Source organism: Triticum dicoccoides, chromosome 1B (genome assembly GCF_002162155.2).
Source record: "Triticum dicoccoides isolate Atlit2015 ecotype Zavitan chromosome 1B, WEW_v2.0, whole genome shotgun sequence".
Taxonomy (NCBI): Eukaryota; Viridiplantae; Streptophyta; class Magnoliopsida; order Poales; family Poaceae; genus Triticum; species Triticum dicoccoides.
In genome coordinates, this window is record NC_041381.1 from 392574577 (window position 1) to 392581635 (window position 7059).

Here is a 7059-nt window from a genome sequence, read left to right on the forward strand (position 1 = left end):
ATGATCATGAAACTTCAGATCAAGTTGCTACCAAACCTCGTAGGTCTTCCAGAGTAAGATCCGCACCAAAGTGGTACGGTAATCATGTTCTGGAAGTCATGTTACTAGACCATGATGAACCTACGAACTATGAGGAAGCGATGATGAGCCCAGATTCCACGAAATGGCTTGAGGCCATAAAATCTGAGATATGATCCATGTATGAGAACAAAGTATGGACTTTGATTGACTTGCTCGATGATCAACAAGCCATGTTAAATAAATGGATCTTCAAGAGGAAGACGGACACTGATAGTAGTGTTACTATCTACTAAAGCTCGACTTGTTGCGAAATGTTTTCAACAAGTTCAAGGTGTTGAATACGATGAGATTTTCTCACTCGTATCGAAGCTTAAGTCTGTCTGAATCGTGTTAGCAATTGCCACATTTTATGAAATCTGGCAAATGGATGTCAAAAGTGCATTCCTTAATGGATTTATTAAAGAAGAGTTGTATATGATGCAACCAGAGAGTGTTTGTCAATCCTAAAGATGCTAACAAAGTGTGCAAGCTCCATCAATCCATCAATGGACTGGTGCAAGCATCTCGGAGTTGGAATATACGCTTTGATGAGTTGATCAAAGCATATGGTTTTATACAGACTTTTGGAAAGACCTGTATTTACAAGAAAGTGAGTGGGAGCACTACAACATTTCTGATAATTATATGTGAATGACATATTATTAATTGGAAATGATGTAGAATTTTCTGGAAAGCATAAAGGAGTGTTTGAAAGGAGTTTTTCAAAGAAAGACCTCGGTGAAGCTACTTACACATTGAGCATCAAGATCTATATAGATAGATCAAGACGCTTGATAAGTTTTTCAATGAGTACATACCTTGTCAAGATTTTGAAATAATTCAAAATGGAACAGTCAAAGAAAGAGTTCTTGCCTGTGTTGCAAAGGTGTGAAATTGAGTAAGACTCAAGACCCAACCACGGCAGAAAATAGAAAGAGAATGAAAGTCATTCCCTATACATCAGTCATAGGTTCTATAAAAGTATGCCATGCTATGGACCAGACCTATTGTATACTCTGCCCTGGTTTGGCAAGGGAGTACAATAGTGATCTAGGAGTAGATCACTGGACATTGGTCAAAATTATCCTTAGTAGAATAAGGATATGTTTCTCGATTATGGAGGTGATAAAAGAGTTCGTCGTAAAGAGTTACATCGATGCAAACTTTTACACTAATCCAGATGACTCTAAGTCTCAATCTGGATACATATTGAAAGTGGGAGCAATTAGCTAGAGTAGCTTCGTGCAAAGCATTGTAGACATAGAATATTTGCAAAATACATACGGCTCTAAATATGACAGACCCGTTGACTAAAGTTCTCTCACAAGCAAAACATGATCATACCTTAGTACTCTTTGGGTGTTAATCACATAGCAATGTGAACTAGATTATTGACTCTAGTAAACCCTTTGGGTGTTGATCACATGACGATGTGAACTATGGGTATTAATCACATACAGATGTGAATATTGGTGCTAAATCACATGGCGATGTGAACTAGATTATTGACTCTAGTGCAAGTGGGAGACTGAAGGAAATATGCCCTAGAGGCAATAATAAAGTTACTATTTATTTCCTTATATCATGATAAATGTTTATTATTCATGCTAGAATTGTATTAACCGGAAACATAATACATGTGTGAATACATAAACAAACATAGTGTCACTAGTATGCCTCTACTTGACTAGCTCGTTTATCAAAGATGGTTATGTTTCCTAACCATGGACAGAAGAGTTGTCATTTGATTAACGGGATCACATCATTAGGAGAATGATGTGATTGACTTGACCCATTCCGTTAGCTTAGCACTTGATCGTTTAGTATGTTGCTATTGCTTTCTTCATGACTTATACATGTTCCTGTAACTATGAGATTATGCAACTCCCGTTTACCGGAGGAACACTTTGGGTGCAACCAAACGTCACAACGTAACTGGGTGATTATAAAGGAGTACTACAGGTGTCTCCAAAGGTACATGTTGGGTTGGCGTATTTCGAGATTAGGTTTTGTCACTCCAATTGTCGGAGAGGTATCTCTGGGCCCTCTCGGTAATGCACATCACTATAAGCCTTGCAAGCAATGTAGCTAATAAGTTAGTTACGGAATGATGCATTACGTAACGAGTAAAGAGACTTGCCGGTAACGAGATTGAACTAGGTATTGGATACCGACGATCGAATCTCGGGCAAGTAAACATACCAATGACAAAGGGAACAAAGTATGTTGTTATGCGGTTTGACCGATAAAGATCTTCGTAGAATATGTAGGAGCCAATATGGGCATCCAGGTTCCGCTATTGGTTATTGACCAAGAATAGTTCTAGGTCATGTCTACATAGTTCTCGAACCCGTAGGGTCCGCACGCTTAAGGTTTCGATGACAGTTATATTATGAGTTTATGAGTTTTGATGCACCGAAGGAGTTCGGAGTCCCGGATGAGATCGGGGACATGACGAGGAGTCTCGAAATGGTCGAGACGTAAAGATCGATATATTGGACACTATATTCGGAGTTCGGAAAGGTTCCGAGTGATTCGGGTATTTTTCGGAGTACCGGAGAGTTACGGGAATTCGCCGGGGAGTATATGGGCCTTATTGGGCCATACGGGAATAGTGGAGAGAGGCCAAAAGGAAGGAGGCATGCGCCCCCCCTATGGTCCGAATTGGACAAGGGGCGTAGCCCCCCTTTCCTTCTTCCTCTCCCCCTCTTTCCCCCTCTCCTACTCCAACAAGGGAGGTGGAATCCTACTAGGACTAGGGAGTCCTAGTAGGACTCCACACTTGGCGCGCCCCCTCCTAGGGCCGGCCACCTCCCCCATTGCTCCTTTATATACGGGGGCAAGGGGGAACCCCAGGACACACAAGTTGATCTACGGATCGTTCCTTAGCCGTGTGCGGTGCCCCCTCCACCATATTCCACCTCGGTCATATCATCACGGAGTTTAGGCGAAGCCCTGCGCCGGTAGAACATCATCATCGTCACCACGCCGTCTTTCTGACAGAACTCAACCCCGAAGCTTTGCTGGATCGGAGCCCGGGGATCGTCATCGAGCTGAACGTGTGCTAAAATCGGAGGTGCCGTACGTTCGGTACTTGGATCGGTCGGATCGTGAAGACGTACGACTACATCAACCGCGTTGTCATAACGCTTCCGCTTACGGTCTACGAGGGTACGTGGACAACACTCTCCCCTCTCGTTGCTATGCCATCACCATGATCTTGCGTGTACGTAGAATTTTTTTTGAAATTACTACGTTCCCCAACAGTACTATCGCTTGGAGCGGTACTACCGCCACTTCTACTGCCCTTAGTACCGCAAAACCCGAAACGAAAAACTTCGTTCTCGAATCGAGGCGGCAGTAGCCCGGAAGCACTGCGGTACTATGGCCGAAGACCCCAAGCGGTACTACCGTTCGGAGAGCGGTACTACCGCTTGGAGCGGTACTACCGCTGGGGTGCTTCGGCGGTACTACCGCTGTGGATCGCGGTACTACCGCTGGGGCAGAACAAAGCATACTTAGGGGAAAACGGCAGCTCCAATGAAGCGGAAAGAAAACGACGGGTGTGATCTGGATGTGTACGTGTTGATTCCACCCTAGTCTTACCAAAGCGGATCCCCTCTTGATAGTACGGCGACTCCTACGAAACTAGTCCACCAACAACGAAACTAAGGAGCTACACCGTCTTGAATAAAACACCGAGGGGAAATAATCGTCTCGTGCCAAAGGATGAATCTCTGAAAGAACTTAACGCACATGATTAGTCCGCACAAGCATTGTCATCAATCACCAAAACATCTTGGGGATAAATATGCCTTACACCCTTTTTGGTGATTGATGACAATATAGGTTAAGTTTTCAACGGGGATAAACATATGAATTGAAAGTGCTCATTATTGAGAAATTTGATTGCAAGATATAGAAGAACTCCCCCTGAAGATGTGCATAGTGAGGAATTTGCTTTTGAAGCAATGCACATTTGAAGAGTAGAATCATGGAGAACTCCCCCTATATCTTGTAATTCATACACACATTTAACATATCGAATGAAGAATTTGAAATGCATGATGAAATATGGTGACTGATGTAATTCAGCATGCGTGCATAACATATATGAGGAAATAGCATGCAGAAAAACATAGCAAAAGTATCAGGTCACGATCAGACTTAAGTTTACAACTCGATCAACAAACACTTCAGAAGAGCGAGAGTTGCAACTTAAAAAACGCCCATATAGATAGACCCACTTGAAGACTAACTCAAATTTCTCCCCCTTTGTCATCAAATGACCAAAAGGGACGAAAAGTGAGGACTAACGACCCTGAAGAATATCATCACAAGGTTGATGGAGGAGCGCCAGCGTTGTTGGGGTCAGTTGTTGGAGTAGGGTCTGCCGCAATGTCGTCCAAATCTTCATTTTCATTGGCCTCACGTGATGAAGAGTAGGAGTTGGGCACCAAGGGAGGAACTTCGACTTTCTTGAATTTCTTTGCCGGTCGCTTAGACCAGCTGAAGTCCTGCTTGAAGCCCATCTGCTTGAGATCTTCATCACCATAGAGATGAGTCAGAACAGCCCAGGTGCGATCAAATACTTCATGGAGGTAGTAGTGGTTCTTTTTCACTGAATTATGTGTAGCAGTCATGTTGTGAAGAATTGAACCAAACTGACGCTTGATCCATTTATGGTTGCGATCGACCTTCTGATGAAGACTGACGAGAAGCTCATGATCAGTCATCACCCTTGGAGCTGTGGCTTGAGGACTTTGCTTTGATGAATTGGCGGCAAAATCATGAGTGGCAGAGTCATCATTGGTGGAATACGATGCATCTTTGCGGAACTGTCCATCCAATGGACGAATGCCCTCATCAACAATAGCAGTGGCCTTGCCCTTTTCATCCGCTAAGGAAAATGTCCATTTGAGGACTTCAATGGGAGGCAAGTAACTACCATGGTTGAGTGTGCCAGCCTTGTAATTGATTGAATACCTTGATCTGAGGAATCTCATAATCCAGGGAGCGTAAGGCTTCAATTCAAAGGGAGACAGTGCAACATTTGCCATAGTCTGCATGAAGAAGTCATGGTAGTTTATTGGGATACCATGCATGATATTGAACAACATATTCTTCATGATGCTAATGACTTCTTCATCATTCGAGTCATGGCCTTTGACTGGACTCAATGTCTTGGTCAGAATGCGATAGACAGTCCGTGGCACATATAGCAATTCCTTCACGAGGAATTTGGTTCTTGGGGCTTGACCGGGCTTCAGCGGCTTCATCAATACTTGCATGAAGTGATCAGACAGCTCAGGTTCAATATATATGACCAGCACATTCAAAGGGAGGACTGACAGGCAGGGCATGAAGCAATTCAGAGGCCGATGCTTTGAAGTGAGTGTTCTCTGTCATCCAGTCCAACACCCAAGAATTTACATCTGCAACATTTCCGGTGATGTGCAGTGATGTCTACTACACAACCTTCTTCTTGTAGACATTGTTGGGCCTGCAAGTGCACATGTTTGTAGGACAATAGCAAATTTCCCTCAAGTGGATGACCCAAGGTTTATCAATCCGTAGGAGGCGTAGGATGAAGATGGTCTCTCTCAAACAACCCTGCAACCAAATAACAAAGAGTCTCTTGTGTCCCCAACACACCCAATACAATGGTAAATTGTATAGGTGCACTAGTTCGGCGAAGAGATGGTGATACAAGTGCAATATGGATGGTAGATAAAGGTATTTGTAATCTGAAATTATAAAAACAACAAGGTAGCAAGCGATAAAAGTGAGCGTAAACGGTATTGCAATGGTAGGAAACAAGGCATAAGGTTCATACTTTCACTAGTGCAAGTTCTCTCAACAATAATAACATAGATAGATCATATAACAATCCCTCAACATGCAACAAAGAGTCACTCCAAAGACACTAATAGTGGAGAACAAATGAAGAGATTATGGTAGGGTATGAAACCACCTCAAAGTTATTCTTTCAGATCAATCTATTCAAGAGTTCGTACTAGAATAACACCTTAAGACACAAATCAACCAAAACCCTAATATCACCTAGATACTCCATTGTCACCTCAAGTATCCGTGGGCATGATTATACGATATGCATCACACAATCTCAGATTCATCTATTCAACCAACACAAAGTACTTCAAAGAGGGCCCCAAAGTTTCTACCGGAGAGTCAAGAACGTGTGCCAACCCCTATGCATAGGTTCATGGGCGGAACCCACAAGTTGGTCACCAAAACATACATCAAGTGGCACATGATATCCCATTGTCACCATAGATAAGCACGGCAAGACATACATCAAGTGTTCTCATAAAAGACTCAATCCAATAAGATAACTTCAAAGGGAAAACTCAATTCATCACAAGAGAGTAGAGGGGGAGAAACATCATAAGATCCAACTACAATAGCAAAGCTCGGGATACATCAAGATCGTGCCATAGAGGGAACACAAGAGAGAACTCGAGAGAGAGAGAGAGATCAAACACATAGCTACTGGTACATACCCTCAGCCTCGAGGGTGAACTACTCCCTCCTCGTCATAGAGAGCGCCGGGATGATGAAGATGGCCACCGGTGAAGGATCCCCCCTCTGGTAGGGTGTCGGGAAGGGCTCCTGAGAGGTTTCTGGTGGCTACAGAGGCTTGCGGCGGCGGAACTCCCGATCTATCTTGATATTCAACGTTTTTAGGGTACGTAGGCTTATATAGGTGAAAGAAGTCGGTCGGGAGGTGCTCGAGGGGCCCACGAGACAGGGGCGCGCCCAGTAGGGGGGGCGGGCGCATCCTCCTATCTCCTGGCCTCCTCGAGGGTCTTCTGACGTGAACTCCAAGTCTCCTGGGTGATATTCTTCCAAAAAATCACGTTGACGAAGGTTTCATTCCGTTTGGACTTTGTTTGATATTCCTTTTCTTCGAAATACTGAAACAGGCAATAAAACATCAATATGGGCTGGGCCTCCGGTTAATAGGTTAGTCCCAAA